Here is a 19,018-nt window from a genome sequence, read left to right as displayed (position 1 = left end):
ATTTGCTGATTGCTGAAATTAACTTTCCCATTTAAATTCACCGCATAAATTGTTGATTTAGGCCCACTCTTTAATCAATGTCCAGAAAATTCTTGTTTGGACTTTTTACTCATGTTCATCTGCACTACTGACATACTGAAGTTATATGAAGTCCAAAAATGTCTTAAAAACATAATATTTTTTCAATCATAATCGAGATAAATACTAGCCTGTATCTGTAAAATATTTTTGTAATTCTAAATCAAAGCTGAAATAACTAGATAACTCCTCAGTTGCTCAGTCTCTAAAGCTACCACTGTTTTCCTAATTTGATTGTATTGCTTTAAATTAAATCATCCTAAAACAGAGGAACTTTGTCACTGAAGGAACTTTGTAGGGGACATCTTTAATATGTTTACACAACACAAGCTACTTTATTATTTTCAGATTCAATTATTTAAAAAATGATATAATCACACATTTAAATGACTAGTAGACAAATTTGATTGCTCATTGAGTAAATCATGAACTGTTGACATTCACCTGACAAATCATTTAGGAGATGCAATGTAATATTACCATATTTATCTGCATGAGGGAAGATTTTTTTTTTGTGCTTTTAATTTGTTTGTGCTGCAGTACTAGGATTGTTCTGGAATCTGAACAGTTTTCAAGGAGAGTGACTTGCATAGTTGAGCTCTGTCTCTGAAGAGGGTAAAGGTTATGGTTACCACACTGACAGGGCAAAGCAGACCACCAGTCACCCCAGTGGTCAGCCTAAAGGGCCAGTGGTCAGTCAGTGTCAGTGGCGATGTTAGGTACAGTGGCTTGCGAAAGTATTCACCACACTTGGCATTTTCCCTATTTTGTTGCCTTACAACCTGGAATTAAAAATGGATTTTTGGGGGGTTTGTATCATTTGATTTGCACAACATGCCTGCCACTTTGAAGATGCAAAATATTTTAAATTGTGAAACAAACAAGAAATAAGACTAAATACTTTGTAGAGTCACCTGTTGCAGCAATTACAACTGCAAGTATCTTGGGGTGTGTCTCTATAAGCTTGGCACATCTAGCCACTGGGGTTTTTGTCCATTCTTCAAGGCAAAACTGCTCCAGCTCCTTCAAGTTGGATGGGTTCCGCTGGTGTACAGCAATCTTTAAGTCATACCACATATTCTCCATTGGATTGAGGTCTGGGCTTTGACTAGGCTATTCCAAGACATTTAAATGTTTCCCCTTAAACCACTCGAGTGTTGCTTTAGCAGTATGCTTAGGGTCATTGTTCTGCTGGAGGGTGAACCTCCGTCCCAGTCTCAAATCTCTGGAAGACTGAAACAGGTTTCCCTCAAGAATTTCCCTGAATTTAGCGCCATCCATCATTCCTTCAATTCTGATCAGTTTCCTAGTCCCTGCCGATGAAAAACATCCCTAAAGCATGATGCTGCCACCACCATGCTTCACTGTGGGGATGGTGTTCTTATTTTTTTCTTTAAGCAATGGCTTTTTTCTTGCCACTCTTCCGTAAAGCCCAGCTCTGTGGAGTGTACGGCTTAAAGTGGTCCTATGGACATATACTCCAATCTCCGCTGTGGAGCTTTGCAGCTCCTTCAGGGTTATCTTTGGTGTTTTTGTTGCCTCTCTGATTAATGCCCTCCTTGCCTGGTCCGTGAGTTTTGGTGGGCGGCACTCTCTTGGCAGGTTTGTTGTGGTGCCATATTCTTTCCATTTTCTAATAATGGATTTAATGGTGCTCCGTGGGATGTTCAAAGTTTTGGATATTTTTTTATAACCCAACCCTGATCTGTACTTCTCCACAACTTTGTCCCTGACCTGTTTGGAGAGCTCCTTGGTCTTCATGGTGCCGCTTGCTTGGTGGTGCCCCTTGCTTAGTGGTGTTGCAGACTCTGGGGCCTTTCAGAACAGGTGTATATATACTGAGATCATGTGACAGATCATGTGACACTTAGATTGCACACAGGTGGACTTTATTTAACTAATTATGTGACTTCTGAAGGTAATTGGTTGCACCAGATCTTATTTAGGGGCTTCATAGCAAATACATACAGTGGGGGAAAAAAGTATTTAGTCAGCCACCAATTGTGCAAGTTCTCCCACTTAAAAAGATGAGAGAGGCCTGTAATTTTCATCATAGGTACACGTCAACTATGACAGACAAAAAAATCCAGAAAATCACATTGTAGGATTTTTAATGAATTTATTAGCAAATTATGGTGGAAAAAAAGTATTTGGTCAATAACAAAAGTTTCTCAATACTTTGTTATATACCCTTTGTTGGCAATGACACAGGTCAAACGTTTTCTGTAAGTCTTCACAAGGTTTTCACACACTGTTGCTGGTATTTTGGCCCATTCCTCCATGCAGATCTCCTCTAGAGCAGTGATGTTTTGGGGCTGTCGCTGGGCAACACGGACTTTCTACTCCCTCCAAAGATTTTCTATGGGGTTGAGATCTGGAGACTGGCTAGGCCACTCCAGGACCTTGAAATGCTTCTTACGAAGCCACTCCTTCGTTGCCCGGGCGGTGTGTTTGGGATCATTGTCATGCCGAAAGACCCAGCCACGTTTCATCTTCAATGCCCTTGCTGATGGAAGGAGATTTTCACTCAAAATCTCACGATACATGGCCCCATTCATTCTTTCCTTTACACGGATCAGTCGTCCTGGTCCCTTTGCAGAAAAACAGCCCCAAAGCATGATGTTTCCACCCCCATGCTTCACAGTAGGTATGGTGTTCTTTGGATGCAACTCAGCATTCTTTGTCCTCCAAACACGACGAGTTGAGTTTTTACCAAAAAATTCTATTTTGGTTTCATCTGACCATATGACATTCTCCCAATCCTCTTCTGGATCATCCAAATGCACTCTAGCAAACTTTAGACGGGCCTGGACATGTACTGGCTTAAGCAGGGGGACACGTCTGGCACTGCAGGATTTGAGTCCCTGGCGGCGTAGTGTGTTACTGATGGTAGGCTTTGTTACTTTGGTCCCAGCTCTCTGCAGGTCATTCACTAGGTCCCCTCGTGTGGTTCTGGGATTTTTGCTCACCGTTCTTGTGATCATTTTGACCCCACGGGGTGAGATCTTGCGTGGAGCCCCAGATCGAGGGAGATTATCAGTGGTCTTGTATGTCTTCCATTTCCTAATAATTGCTCCCACAGTTGATTTCTTCAAACCAAGCTGCTTACCTATTGCAGATTCAGTCTTCCCAGCCTGGTGCAGGTCTACAATTTTGTTTCTGGTGTCCTTTGACAGCTCTTTGGTCTTGGCCATAGTGGAGTTTGGAGTGTGACTGTTTGAGGTTGTGGACAGGTGTCTTTTATACTGATAACAAGTTCAAACAGGTGCCATTAATACAGGTAACGAGTGGAGGACAGAGGAGCCTCTTAAAGAAGAAGTTACAGGTCTGTGAGAGCCAGAAATCTTGCTTGTTTGTAGGTGACCAAATACTTATTTTCCACCATAATTTGCAAATAAATTCATTAAAAATCCTACAATGTGATTTTCTGGATTTTTTTCTTCTCAATTTGTCTGTCATAGTTGACGTGTACCTATGATGAAAATTACAGGCCTCTCTCATCTTTTTAAGTTGGAGAACTTGCACAATTGGTGGCTGACTAAATACTTTTTTTCCCCACTGTATACTCCCCTTTATTACTTTTCAACCCCGCCATCCTTTCCCTACTTGGGGTAAATTAGTGAACAACTTATACAACTTATACTTACTATCTACATTTTATGGACACAGTCAATTTTACAATAATTCTATTTTATTTGTTTTTGCTCCTGAACTTCTTCTACTCTGAACCTCTTCAATCATTTTCATGATGTCCATCCGGTTTGCTTCTATATGCCGTATCTTTCTAACTGTGCTCTTTCCCAAAAGCTCCCAACATACAACCTATATACTTATTATGGACACAGTATGCTTACCTTATTAGTTATCTTGTTATTATTTGTTGTTATTTGTTATTAGTCCCATCCTTCAACTCCATTCAACACACTCCATTCAACACCAAAAATAAACATTTTTGCTAAAAGTATTATTGTATTATTGATCGATTGACTATACATTTTACATTTTAGTCATTTAGCAGACGCTCTTATCCAGAGCGACTTACAGTTAGTGAATACATATATATATTTTTTTATACTGGCCCCCCGTGGGAATCAAACCCACAACCCTGGCGTTGCAAACGCCATGCTCTATCAACTGAGCTACATCCCTGCCGGCCATTCCCTCCCCTACCCTGGACGACGCTGGGCCAATTGTGCGCCGCCCATGAGTCTCCCGGTCGCGGCCGACTGCGACAGAGCCTGACTTTTCAGATCACCCAGTAATGCTATCTGCAAGGTTAGCTCCAAGTAAATATTGCAATCCTTTAGCCATTCCTGGACCTGTGTCCAAAAACAAGCTACAAATGGACAAAACCAAAACAAATGATCTAATGATTCTGTCTCTTCACAGCAAAATCTGCAGAGCTGGGAAGATTGTATCCCCCATATACAGTGGGGAAAAAAAGTTTTTAGTCAGCCACCAATTGTAGATGTTCTCCCACTTAAAAAGATGAGAGAGGCCTGTAATTTTCATCATAGGTACACGTCAAATATGACAGATAAAATGAGGGAAAAAAATCCAGAAAATCACATTGTAGGATTTTTAATGAATTTATTTGCAAATTGTGGTGGAAAATAAGTATTTGGTCAATAACAAAAGTTTCTCAATACTTTGTTATATACCCGTTGTTGGCAATGACACAGGTCAAACGTTTTCTGTAAGTCTTCACAAGGTTTTCACACACTGTTGCTGGTATTTTGGCCCATTCCTCCATGCAGATCTCCTCTAGAGCAGTGATGTTTTGGGGCTGTCGCTGGGCAACACGGACTTTCAACTCCCTCCAAAGATTTTCTATGGGGTTGAGATCTGGAGACTGGCTAGGCCACTCCAGGACCTTGAAATGCTTCTTACGAAGCCACTCCTTCGTTGCCCGGGCGGTGTGTTTGGGATCATTGTCATGCCGAAAGACCCAGCCACGTTTCATCTTCAATGCCCTTGCTGATGGAAGGAGATTTTCACTCAAAATCTCACGATACATGGCCCCATTCATTCTTTCCTTTACACGGATCAGTCGTCCTGGTCCCTTTGCAGAAAAACAGCCCCAAAGCATGATGTTTCCACCCCCATGCTTCACAGTAGGTATGGTGTTCTTTGGATGCAACTCAGCATTCTTTGTCCTCCAAACACGACGAGTTGAGTTTTTACCAAAAAGTTCTATTTTGGTTTCATCTGACCATATGACATTCTCCCAATCCTCTTCTGGATCATCCAAATGCACTCTAGCAAACTTTAGACGGGCCTGGACATATACTGGCTTAAGCAGGGGGACACGTCTGGCACTGCAGGATTTGAGTCCCTGGCGGCGTAGTGTGTTACTGATGGTAGGCTTTGTTACTTTGGTCCCAGCTCTCTGCAGGTCATTCACTAGGTCCCCCCGTGTGGTTCTGGGATTTTTGCTCACCGTTCTTGTGATCATTTTGACCCCACGGGGTGAGATCTTGCGTGGAGCCCCAGATCGAGGGAGATTATCAGTGGTCTTGTATGTCTTCCATTTCCTAATAATTGCTCCCACAGTTGATTTCTTCAAACCAAGCTGCTTACCTATTGCAGATTCAGTCTTCCCAGCCTGGTGCAGGTCTACAATTTTGTTTCTGGTGTCCTTTGACAGCTCTTTGGTCTTGGCCATAGTGGAGTTTGGAGTGTGACTGTTTGAGGTTGTGGACAGGTGTCTTTTATACTGATAACAAGTTCAAACAGGTGCCATTAATACAGGTAACGAGTGGAGGACAGAGGAGCCTCTTAAAGAAGAAGTTACAGGTCTGTGAGAGCCAGAAATCTTGCTTGTTTGTAGGTGACCAAATACTTATTTTCCACCATAATTTGCAAATAAATTCATTAAAAATCACAATGTGATTTTCTGGATTTTTTTCTTCTCAATTTGTCTGTCATAGTTGACGTGTACCTATGATGAAAATTACAGGCCTCTCTCATCTTTTTAAGTGGGAGAACTTGCACAATTGGTGGCTGACTAAATACTTTTTTTCCCCACTGTAAATAACATTCTATTGGTTGCAAGAATTTTATATGATAATTTAAATTGAAAGATTCTAATTTTTGAATCCGGTGTCATTTTGCGTGTCAGTTCATAAACACTATGCCATGGGATCGGTACGTCAAAAATCTCTTCCCTACTATTTTGCAATCTATATGGGACGGCTGTCAATCCTTTGGTCCTTAAATGAAACTGATATACTTTTTTATTTATCACAGTTTTCCTTAACCAATTATGTTCTTTAATTCAAGGCCGACAGACAAGTTCCTTACTTCCTCCCCCTTCCACTTTCCTCTTCCATTTTTGCGGTAAGGCTGCAATTATTTGGTTGTAATCTTGGGTAGAGCAGACATTTCCATATGTTTTTGTTAGCTGCATGCGCGACATAACTCCACCAGTCCTACCGATGATATCATTTACGAAGACTATACCTTTTTTAAACATTTTGTCAAAAAATAAAGTTTTTTTGTCAATTAGTATATTTGAATTTAACCACAATTGTCACGCCCTGGCTCTGGGGACTCTTAAATGTTGAGCCAGGGTGTGGATTTTCTATGTTTAGTTTTCTATGTTTTTTGTTCTAGATCGTTTAGTTCTATGTTGGCCAGGGTGGTTCCCAATCAGAGGCAGCTGTAGCTCGTTGTCTCTGATTGGGGACCATACTTAGGCAGCCTGTTGGCACCAGTTAGTTTGTGGGATCTTGTTCCGTAAAGGTTTGTGTTGTTGTAACCTCAGGACTTCACGTATCGTTCGTTTTGTTGTTTTGTTTGTGTGTTGTGTACTAAATAAAATGTACGCTTATCACGCTGCGCCTTGGTTCCACGAGTCATCAGTCAACGTGCGTGACAACAATATTTGTTGCATTATTTGTTCTGTCGTTTCTGGAGGATTCAATTGAAATTGCAACCAACTTTCTATGGCTTGTTTTAGAAATAGTGATATTTGGGAGATGATTTCCTTTTCAAATAACTGAAAATGAGTGGTTGTAATCTGAATAAAGGGAAAAAGGCCATTCTTGAACATTGGGTGAGACAATCTTACTAATTTGCTTGAGAACCAGTTCGGATTTAAGTATAACTTTTGTATGACTGAAGCTTTTAGTGATAGGTCTAATGCTTTAATATTTAATAATTTCTGTCCTCCGAATTCATATTCATTATATAAATAGGCCCTTTTAATTTTGTCTGGCTTGCCGTTCCAAATAAAATTGAATATTTTTTTCTCATATAATTTAAAAAATTGTTCGCTAGGCGTAGGCAAGACCATAAGCAAATAGGTAAACTGAGATAATACTAAAGAGTTAATCAGGGTGATTTTTCCACAAATTGACAGGTATTTACCTTTCCATGGTAGCAAGATCTTATCTATTTTTGCTAACTTTCTATTAACATTTATTGAAGTGAGATCATTTATTTCCTTTGGGATATGTATTCCGAGTATATCCACATCACCATCAGACCATTTTATTGGTAAACTACATGGTAATGTAACATTTTTATTTTTTTGTGATCCAATACGTAATATAGTACATTTGTCATAATTTGGTTGTAATCCAGAGAGATTAGAAAATGTATCTAGATCCTCTATGAGGCTGTGGAGGGATTCTAGTTGTGGATTTAAAAGAAAACATGAATCATCAGCGTACCATGACACCTTTGTTTTTAAGCCCTGGATTTCTAATCCTCTGATATTATTATTGGATCTGATTTTAATAGCTAACATCTTGATGGCCACAATAAATAGATATGCCGATAGTGGACAACCTTGTTTCACTCCTCTTGACAGTTTAAAACTTTCTGAGAAATAGCCATTATTTACTACTTTACACCTAGGGTTACTATACATGATTTTGACCCATTTTATAAGAGATTCTCCAAAATTGAAATGCTCCAGGCATTTATATATAAACCCCAGTCGTACTACTCTGCTATGAATAGCAATGTAGATCCCTTTTAAATGGATCCTCAAATAACCTTTTGAAGAACCTTATGTGTATTAATAATAATAATAGGGGAGGGGGGTAGTTAAAAAATTAACCCCAAAAGGTTATTCAAAAGATTATTTGAGGATCCATTTAAAAGTGTTCTTCGAAGAACTTATAAGGGTTCCCCCACATTTTCAATTTGAAGAACCCCTAAAGGATATTCCAGGAGCCTTTTATTTGTAGAGTGTAATGCTGTGTTCAGTTGTCTTCTATCCAGCCTCTCTGTATCTTTTCCTCTAGTGGATTTGTTGGCCACCAGTCAATTGCAACAGATGGTTGTATTCACCACAAATGAATCTGTCCTTCAGTCTCCCCTCCCACTTGCCTAACGCACTGAATGAAACTGCTTCCCTAGTCTGTTTTTGTTACGTTCCCACTAGAATCAAATAAATGTATAAAATATATAAAGAAGCATTATTAAAGAACCACAGAAAAAGGCGATGGTAGAAACTGCAGTCTCTAGTTCATTATGACGACCACAGAGCCCATGCCTACTCATGTTCCCACGGAATGGAGCTCCTCTCTTGGTTTACTTTGGTTTGGGGTTTTATTTGGTGTTTGTCTATCTGCATATATTGAAACCAGTATAAATGTGTTTTTCATTGCAGGCTGGGGCCACATACACGGCAGTGTCTTTAGCTTACTGTCATATCTTCTGGGTGAAACAGTCCAATCCTGAAATGTACTGTATGCAGTAAGAGATAATACTTTGACAATATCCCAGCTAGCTGAAATAAAAGGATGGGGATACACCATGCATGTTCCAGGTCTTTCGTTTATTTGTATTGCGTAAACTGGACACTGCTCTGTGTCATTTCTGTCAGACCCTCTGTTTCTTTAGTAATGGTTCTCTGACTGTTGTAAGGAATGTATGCCTTCCCTGGTCCTCTAGTCCATGGTTCCACATCAACAGAAAAAGAACACTCTGACAAACACCATCTCTGGATCAAATGGGGAAATACATGATATTATTGAGATGGACATGGAAAAAAAGTAACAGCTTTCCACAGTCACTTCAGACAGCTATTTCACTTATCTATTTGATGTATACTTATTTATGCCATTTATATATTGCTATAGCAACCGCTCCATCCAGAACTGTCATGGGATGAAATACAGCAGTTGAGATGTGTGAAGCAAGCAGGGCCTGGGCTGGAGGCTGTTTTCCCCCTTTGTCTTGTATTGGTTGCAGTAACTCATAGCAGTCTATTTGTCTATTTGTATTGTGTCAGTGTCACCTTAGAAACCCTGGAAGATAGTTTTCTCATGACTCCATTACAGCAGTATACGCCTGACAGATCCGACACGATTTATCACAGCTGGATGTAAATAAATATATATTTAAAAAATAATGGAAATATGCTTTTCTCACATATTAATAGTTCCTTATGTAAACTAATGGGGAATTAGTTGTAGGCATTGGCAAAAATAAAAACGTACCTGGACAAACTTTGGACAAACGTTTTGCTTTTGTTTTCAGAGAAATCTGTATTTTATAAGACTGTCTGTACTGTACAGAAGCAATAAGAATTGCTCAACCTCTCAAACTGAGCTGACTCTGACAGCAGATAGATTTTTACATTGTTCTTTATTGGGCCTCATTGTTACATTTATGCATGCCCTGAGGTTGAGGTACCATACATGCTTTATTTCACATGCGTCCTTTACAGCAGGGTTTTCCAAACTCAGTGCTGGGGCCCCCCTGGGTGCACGTTTTGGTTTTTGCCCTAGCACTACACAGCTGATTCAAATAACCAACTCATCATCACGCTTTGATTATTTGAATCAGCTGTGTAGTGCTAGGGCAAAAAGCAAAACGTGCACCAAGGGAGGGACCCAGGACTGAGTTTGGGAAACCCTGCTTTACAGCACTGGGACAAGGCAAAGACTTGTAAAGGAACAAGGGTATCAACTCCAGTTGTTTCATCAAATTCTAACTGCAAAAACTCTGATTCCTTATCGTGTTGATTTTCTGCTTCTAATAATGTCCAGAGGGTTGATCCTGCTGCCAGTGGAACTGATTTCTTTAGTACGATTTACCGATTTACAGACTTTTCCTCCCTCATCCTGCTGTTTTTTAGCCCCATGACTCCCAGCTGTGTCTCCAGGCCTTTGCTCCTAACAGTGATTTATTGACACTTCTCCTCTGCACGTGTATGGAGTTTGATAGGGGTCCTAAGTACATTTCCATGCAGCCGAAAACCTGTTCATGTGATGAAATACATGTTGTTCATGGCGTACTAGAAGAGGAATGACACTAAGTCACTCTGCTGTTGGTCCCTGTTGCGGTTTTGGGTACACTGTGACCTGGATGTGGTTATTATCTTCCAGAAACGTCCATGCTATAATAAAAGAGAGAGGGTCTAATGGTTGACTTAGATTACCCACACCATACCACCCCTTTGGTACGACTGGGGCTCCACCAGCTCTCTCTCTGTGTGTGTGTATGTGTGTGTGTGTGTGTGTGTTTGTTTGTGTTTGTGTGTGCCATGTACCTCCATGTTCCTCTGATTTATTCGATGTTGGAGGCTTTCAACTTTTGAGGAGGCTGGAGAGGACAGTTCCCCTGCTCCCACAGGTGCTCCCAGCAGCCAGCAGCCAGCCCGGAGACAGAATTGAACAGAGCCGAGCCTCCCAGCAGGAGGTGGAAGAGCTTTGACACGATTAAGACCTCATCTGGAACCCAAGCACCCTGCCTGGCCATCTGCTGGTGTGGACCATGATCGATCCTACACTCAGGCTCAGGCAGCAGGATGTAGAGAAAAACATGGGCCAGATGGGATTAGGCTTGTGAGTTGTGACAAAAATACACACACAGTAACAGACCGGAAGTGGTTAAGAGCGGGGAGTGGACTACACATCAAATGGAATGAGGTGATTAAAACAAGCCACTCAGAGAAGAGTAGGGAGACTTGAGAGGGACTGGTGCTGAACCTACAGTACAGTAGCACCGTGGCCTGGCTGACTGTCTGGCCGGTTGGCTGGTTGGTGCTGAGGTCTCACTTTGTGTGTGCAGTGATCAGAGGGGTTTAATCGAGCAGAGAGGCGGCTATGTCTGGAATGCATCTCGGCACGGCTGTGACCCCCAGGGACGGACCAGGAGATTCCTGTTCTCTGCTTCTCCTCTGGTTCCTACCTCGGAGTGGGAGAGAGAGAGAGAGAGAGAGAGAGAGAGAGAGAGAGAGCTTCAGAATTGGAGATGGACCAGCCACTGACTTCACACACTTACAGTAACTCGCTGGTTACTATAGAGAACGGCTGTGCAGCAATAAACCAGGAGTATGGGGATGGAGTATACTACATCCTTATGTCCACACTAGCAAACCACTTAGAATGTATTGGCCGTTCATTCTAAGTAGTGTGGTAGTGTTGATATTGAAACGTGCATTGGAACGTGCAGTATGCTGGGACACACTGCTCAAACACTGTAGATAGACAGAAAACAATAGCATGTGATTGAAACCAGATCTTAAAAATTCTCTCCCCAGAGTTTAAAGAGAGAAACGAGAGCAAACAAAAGGAAGGGAGGCAATACTGAACCCCCCTCCCTTCACTTCACACTACTTCTGGCCTATTCTAATTGATGTCCCACTGAAGAAAAGAACAGAATGGAAAAATACAGACGAATGTCCCTGGGGGAGCTGTGAATTACGTAGCTCTGAAAAGATCATGTGAACTTCTTGTCAGTTAATCAGACCTCAGTGTGATGTGCTGTACCTACCGCAGCTGAGCTGGGGCAAACATTCCCATTCCCATAGTCACAGGGGTGGTGGTGGTGGCAGAGCAGGACTTGAAGTAGTGGAACACACACTGTGACAGAGAAGGAGAGAATTAATCATGTCATTTGCATTAAAGTTAATAGTTCAACATCCTAACTCAGTTTGTAGGTGACATAGTCCCAGAGGGAATGGAAGTGTTTGTTAGTGTGTGTGTGTGTGTGTGTGGTGCAATTCCTCTCCCTGAGTCAGGGGCAGTTTAGTGGCAGACCTGAAGCCAAGTCCTGCTCTGTGTCCACACAGCACCAGGCTCTTCTGGCTAATCACTCCACTTTCATTTAATGAAGGAGAGGAGCAGGGAACTTCCTTCTCCCCAGGACCATAGCCTAATGATCAATGTTGACCTTCATCAAACAAGCCCTGCAGCTACCTTTCCCTTTGCGATACCAGCTCATATGATCAGATATACCCTCTGTGCTCCTAACGTTGTTGAACCAGAGAAATCTGTGGTAAATAAAATTCATTTCTTTATGTAGCTACTAAGGGCCTGTCCCCAGTGGCCTACAGGTTATGTATTGAAGGTCTGACAGGGGTGTAGAGGCCTTGACTTAGTTATGTGCTCAGTGATTTAAATTAATACCAAACAAATTGGACCGCAGGCTACAAATAAACCCTACAGTCTTTAACAGCAGATGTATTATATAGGACTAGGACGCAGTCTTAAAATGGGTGAGAAGCGGTTGTCTTCAACTGTAAATGTGCTGGTAAGCAGAAGCAGATGGTGACAGTGGGCAAAACCCCCTCAGAGAGGAGGCCTCAAATCCCTCTGTTTAAATGTTTGGTTTTACTATTTCATTCTTGTAAAATACCCATTTGGAATTTGAGAAGGTCTTGATTGTGGCAGCAGTGGTGGTGTATAAGAAGCTATATCACAATGTTGGTTGTCGTTAGTTCAAAACTATCTGGCTAATAGTCCTGCACTTTAAGTGTTATACCACGTTAGCATGGGACCAAATGACTTGGGATTCCACAATATGGTTTTCTCAATGACTGTGGGTTCTGTGTGTGTGGTTGAGTTGTAGGGGGTGCTGAAGCATTCAAGTCTCAGCAGTGAGAACTATTGATGTAATAGGACATTACCTGAGACATGAAATGTTGTCTTTCTCCACTCCAGTGTATGACTGATCACAGTCCCGCTTCGAATGATCCAGATTAAGAACAAATACCCTCTGGTCTGAAATGAGATGTTTGAGAAAATCAGTGAGGAAGATCAGGGAGGAGACAAACAAAGGATCTGGCTTTGCCAAACAAAGATGTCATTCACACATGTGGAGTTGGAGTTAGGAGAAAGTACTGCAGCTTGGGCTCACATAAACAACCATGCACAGTGTTTAGTTTCCCTTATGGCAGCCGGCTGTGTGGTGTTCTGCCCTCCTCCAGGCAGCTCATGTGGAAGTCTCTAGGCTGTGTGGTCTGGACCTAGAGCAGATCCCAGACACAATGAACACCACCCTGGGTGTGGGGGAGATAGGGGACAGGGGGTTAATATGAGATGTGAGAGAGGAGGTGGTGCTCTTCTGTCCCTTAGGACACCAGAACAAGCTCTGTTGGCAGCTCCACAGCGGCAAGGCTCACAATCTCTCTTCCCCTCTCCTCCTATGATCATTGCTCTCTTCCTGTTAAACCAGCCTCTGCTGGATCGCTGCCCCCTAACGACATCACTGTCACATAATATGACTCTCATTATATGTTTACTCTCTGTGTTTTGTCTCATTTATTTATTTCGTCTGGCATGGGAACAAAGCTGTGGTGACGCACTCTGAGAGTTAAGGAGGAAGAGAGGCTTTTCTCGGAAGAGAGACTTTGGAGTGCATGCAAAAGGAGTCAGTGCCAGAGACACACAGAACGGAGAGTCTATAATGGTTGTTATGGGATACAGTCATTCCTGTGTGTGGTAACTATGGTCTTGGTTTAGCAAGGGCAACAGTACGCTCGGCTAACCAGCTAGCGATACTACATCTGGTAGATGTGCAGGACACAGCAACATGCTGGGAGAGGAGAACCACAGACCCACAGCAGAACCACAGAACCTGCTCTGGCTCTTATCACCCAGAAGGCAGTGTGATGACACTGACAAAGAGTGATGAGAGCCAGCAGAGGCATCATGCCCATAGTGAGCACAGGGGCACGTACCCCCTCAGACTTGTCCTGTTTAAAAAATGTTTTTCATTTGTTGTTGTTGTTTCTCTGTAATACTACTAGCCACCTAGCAATTGTATTACATTTGCTTTAGCTAGCCCAGATAGGCTCCCAATCTCCCAACCTCATAACTACAGCTACCTGTACCAAGAAGCCATTTCAGGCTATCAATCAAGTTAGAGTAGCTAGCTTGTCTAATGTCTAACTATCTTAGCTGGCATGACTGCTGGCAAGGTTGGTAGACTTTAGAAAAGCAAGCAATTACTAAATGTACTGAATAAGACTCCTTTCAATCTTTTACCCAGATTTTAGCAGCGATGCACAGAAGCATATTGTAAGGGATCGGGGGTTGGCAGGGTCTAGACAGAGTCTGACACTTCCCCGATCTACAGAGAGGGGGAGTCATCAGACTCGATCTGGTTCACCTGAGTTCTGAGCACACCTGTCAGTAATTAGGGTAGGATTTAAGGTGTGCTCAGAAGCTCAGTCGGCGCAAGGTATTGTTCCTTTGTGACTTGCTAAGCGTTTTGTTCCGAGAGAGAGAGAGAGAGAGAGAGAGAGAGAGAGAGAGAGAGAGAGAGAGAGAGAGAGAGAGAGAGAGAGAGAGAGAGAGTGTCACGGTTCAGACAGACGACCACAATTGCGTCACACCAGAAAGTTTATTAAAACTTAAGGGAAAAGGGAAGTAGGGAGTGAGTGAAGGCTCCAGAGGTTACTGGGAATAACAGGGATTCCGTCCAATGTGCTGGGTCTGTGCCCCCCCCAGTGGCAGCGATGCGTCCTATGACGCCGGTGGTGGGTGGTCCAGAAATCCTGGGGGGGGGAAACACAGACACAACGGGGCGGATGAAACAAGGCAGAAGTACAGTTCAAGGGAAATCCAAAATACGTTGTAGCAAGGCAGAAGGCTGGTCAGAGTTACCGGGATCGAAGAGTAGTCAGGAGTCGTTATGGCAGAAAGCAGGTCTGGTTTTCCTGGGGCAGAAGAGTATCCAAGAATCAGGCAGGTCCGGGGTCACAAAACAAGGGTGAGCCAGAAGCGCGAGCAAACAGGTTCCGGGTGTGAGCTTTGCAGACGATCTGACAAAGGAGAGCTGAAAGACAGGGCTTTAAATACTGGGAGAGGTTAGTGGGTAATGCAGCGCAGCTGGCAGAGTAATTAGAGCAGAGCAGAGCAGGGACAGGTGGAGCTAGTTAGGCTGAGTAGAGAGAGTGGTGAGCAGAGTGGAAGATAGTGGAAACAAATTAAGGTGGTAACCCGGTGGAGTGAGAGGGCTCATGACAGAACCCCCCCCCCCAAGGGACGGCCCCAGAAGTCCCAAGAGCAACACCACGCCGGGCGGGAGGAGGGGAGCCGGAGGAGGGCTAGAACTCCTCCGAACGGTCCGAGTGAACGTCCTCATCCTCGGAGGAAGCCGGAGGGCCGTGGTCGGGAGATGGGACAGGTCCCGAGACAGGATCAGGCACAGGACAGGAAGCCGAGCGGGCAGGACGGTTAGGGACCCCTCTGGGGCGGCCCCTACGGATTGCAGGTTGATCAGGATGCCGTTGGTGGAAGGCGGTGATGAGAGTCCTATCCACAATCCGACTAGCTGGCACCCAGGTCCTCTCCTCAGGTCCATAGCCCTCCCAGTCAATGAGGTACTGGAGACCCCTACCCCTCCGTCTGGACCGAAGCAGGCGGCGGACGGTGTAAACCAGACCACCATCGACGAGCTGTGGAGGAGGAGGACAAGGCGCAGCAGGGACCAGCGGACTCTCATGAATGGGCTTAATCTTAGACACATGGAAAGTGGGGTGCACCCTCATGGAATTAGGCAGTTGGAGCCGGACAGCAGTTGGGCTAATCACTCTTATGATAGGGAATGGGCCAATGAACCGAGGTGCCAGCTTTTGCGACTCCACCCTGAGTGGCAGGTTCTTCGATGACAACCACACCCTTTGACCAACATGGTAGGTGGGAGCAGGAATTCTCCGACGGTTGGCCCCGGTAGTGTAGCTGGCAACGGATCTGAGGAGTGTGGCTCGGGCTTGTGACCAGGTGCGGCGACATCGACGGGCAAAAGCAAGTGCAGATGGGCAAGTAACCTCCCCTTCCTGGCTGGCAAATAGAGGAGGCTGGTATCCATAAACACATTGGAAAGGGGACATACCGATGGCAGAGCAGGTCAGAGAATTGTGTGCGTACTCCACCCATGTCAATTGCTGCGACCAGGAGTGGGGGTTGCGTGAAGTCATGCATCGCAGTGCCTTCTCGAGCTCCTGATTTGCCCGCTCTGACTGCCCATTGGATTGGGGATGGAATCCGGAAGTCAGACTGACTGTGGCTCCCAGCAGGTGACAGAACTCCTTCCAAAAAGCGGAGGAGAATTGTGGACCACGGTCAGAAACTACATCCTTTGGCAGTCCGTGGATCCGGAAGACGTGTTCCAGGACCACCTGGGCGGTCTCCTTGGCGGTTGGGAGCTTGGGGAGGGGAATGAAGTGTGCCATCTTGCTGAATCGGTCAACTATGGTGAGAATGACGGTCATGCCACTTGAAGGGGGCAGCCCCGTGACAAAGTCAAGGGCGATGTGAGACCAGGGACGTCTGGGCACAGGCAGGGGCTGCAGCAATCCGGCTGGGGGCTGGCAGGACGACTTGTGTTGGTTGCAGATGGGGCAGGCTTGGACGAATTCCCGTACATCCTTTCTCAGAGAGGGCCACCAGAACCTCTGGGCGAGCAGGTTGTAAGTGCGGGTGGAGCCAGGGTGACAAGCTAGGCGGGAGTCATGTCCCCACTGAACGACCTGGGACCTCAGGTTTTCGGGGACAAAAAGGCGGTCAGCTGGGCAAGTGCTGGGACCTGGCTGGTTACGGAGAGCTTCCAGCACCTGTTCCTCAACAGCCCAGGTCAGAGCTGCTACGATGCAGGGACTTGGCAGAATCGACACAGGATCCTTGGAGGGGGTGTCATCCTTCTGGAATTGACGGGAGAGGGCGTCTGGCTTGGTGTTGCGTGATCCAGGCCGGTATGACAGAGTGAAATTAAACCTGGTGAAGAACAGGGCCCAGCGGGACTGCCTGGAGTTCAACCGTTTGGCCGTGCGGATGTACTCCAAGTTCTTATGATCGGTCCAAACGAGAAATGGAATGGTGGACCCCTCCAGCCAGTGACGCCACTCCTCCAAGGCAAGCTTCACAGCCAGCAGCTCTCGGTTCCCTATGTCGTAATTGCACTCAGAGGGGGACAACCGACGTGAGAAAAAGGCACAGGGATGGAGCTTCCTATCCTCCGCAGCCCACTGAGAAATCACAGCACCAACTCCCACATCCGAGGCGTCCACCTCCACAATGAATTGCCGGTCCACATCAGGCATCTGGAGGATGGGAGCGGAGGTGAACCTTACCTTGAGGGTACTGAAGGCTTTGTCGGCTGCTGGGGTCCAGGTGAAGGGTTGCTTGGTGCTGGTTAGAGCAGTGAGAGGGGCAGCAACGGTACTGTAGTTCCGGATAAACTTTCTATAGAAGTTAGCAAACCCCAGAAACTGTTGCAGCTTCTTTCTGTTCTCCGGAACTGGCCATGAAGTGACTGCTGATACTTTGGCAGGATCCATTTGGATACTTCCCTCTGCCACTATGTACCCCAGGAAGGCCACTGTCTTGACGTGAAACTCACATTTCTCTGCCTTGGCGTAGAGGGAATTCTCCAGAAGACGATGAAGGACTTGCTGGACATGGCGGGTGTGTTCAGACAGGTTTCTGGAGTAGATTAAGATGTCATCCAGGTAAACGAAGACAAACTTGTTTAACATGTCCCGCAGTACATCATTCACTAGAGCCTGGAACACAGCAGGAGCATTGGTGAGGCCAAAAGGCATAACCAGATACTCGTAGTGGCCTGTTGGTGTATTGAATGCGGTTTTCCATTCATCTCCCTCCCGGATCCGCACTAGGTGGTAAGCGTTTCTGAGATCCAACTTGGTAAAAACAGTGGCTCCCTGGAGCAACTCAAAAGCAGAGGTGAGCAGAGGCAGAGGGTAACGGTTTTTCACTGTGATGTCGTTGAGTCCCCTGTAGTCGATGCAGGGGCGAAGAGATCCGTCCCTCTTCCCCACAAAGAAGAAGCCAGCACCAGCAGGAGATGAAGATGAACGGATTAATCCTGCGGACAGAGAGTCATTGATGTAGTCCTCCATGGACTTTCTTTCAGGAGCAGACAACGAATAAAGACGGCCCTTTGGAGGGGCTGTTCCAGGGAGGAGGTCGATGGCACAGTCGTACGGTCGGTGAGGGGGCAGAGATGTGGCTCTTGCTTTGTTAAACACTTCTCTGAGACCATGGTAGCATTCTGGGACATTGGAGAGGTCAGGAGCGGAGTTAGTAGGTACTGGCCGAGGGGGTAGTGCGGCAGCAAGCAGGCAGGTTCGGTGGCAGTCCTCTCCCCACTCCCTGATCACCCCGGTCACCCAGTCGAGCTGAGGGTTGTGCCGGCGGAGCCATGGGTAACCCAGGATGAGGGGTTGGCCTGGAGAGGGGAGCAGGTGAAACTGGATAGTTTCTTGATGGTTTCCGGACAGACCCATCGAGACCGGGGCCGTGACATGAGTGACCGATCCGAGTAAGTGTCCGTCCAGTGCCCGGGCAGGAATAGGAGGTGTCAAACGGAGGTTCTCCAGTCCCAGTTGGCGTGCCAGCTTGATGTCCATTATGTTGGCTTCGGCGCCAGAATCCACCAGAGCAGCCAGGGTGTGAGTTGAGTCAGAGAGGCGGAGGTGAACTTGCAGCAGGGGTTTGCGGTCGGAGGACTGGATGGTCATTGAGCTCAACCGGACTCCCCCTATGCCCGGTGAGCTTCGGCTTTTAAAGGGCAGGTTACCACACGATGTCCATCACCTCCACAATAGAGGCAGAGGTTTGAGGTGAAGCGGCGCTGGCGCTCTGCAGGAGTGAGAGAGGCTCGCCCAATCTCCATAGGCTCAGACTGATCAAGCTGACTTGGGTGAGTGGCAGTAGATGACAGGAGCCCA

The sequence above is a fragment of the Coregonus lavaretus genome, assembly GCF_964263955.1.
Source record: "Coregonus lavaretus genome assembly, chromosome: 37".
In the NCBI taxonomy this organism is placed as follows: Eukaryota; Metazoa; Chordata; class Actinopteri; order Salmoniformes; family Salmonidae; genus Coregonus; species Coregonus lavaretus.
This window is presented reverse-complemented; position numbering follows the sequence as displayed.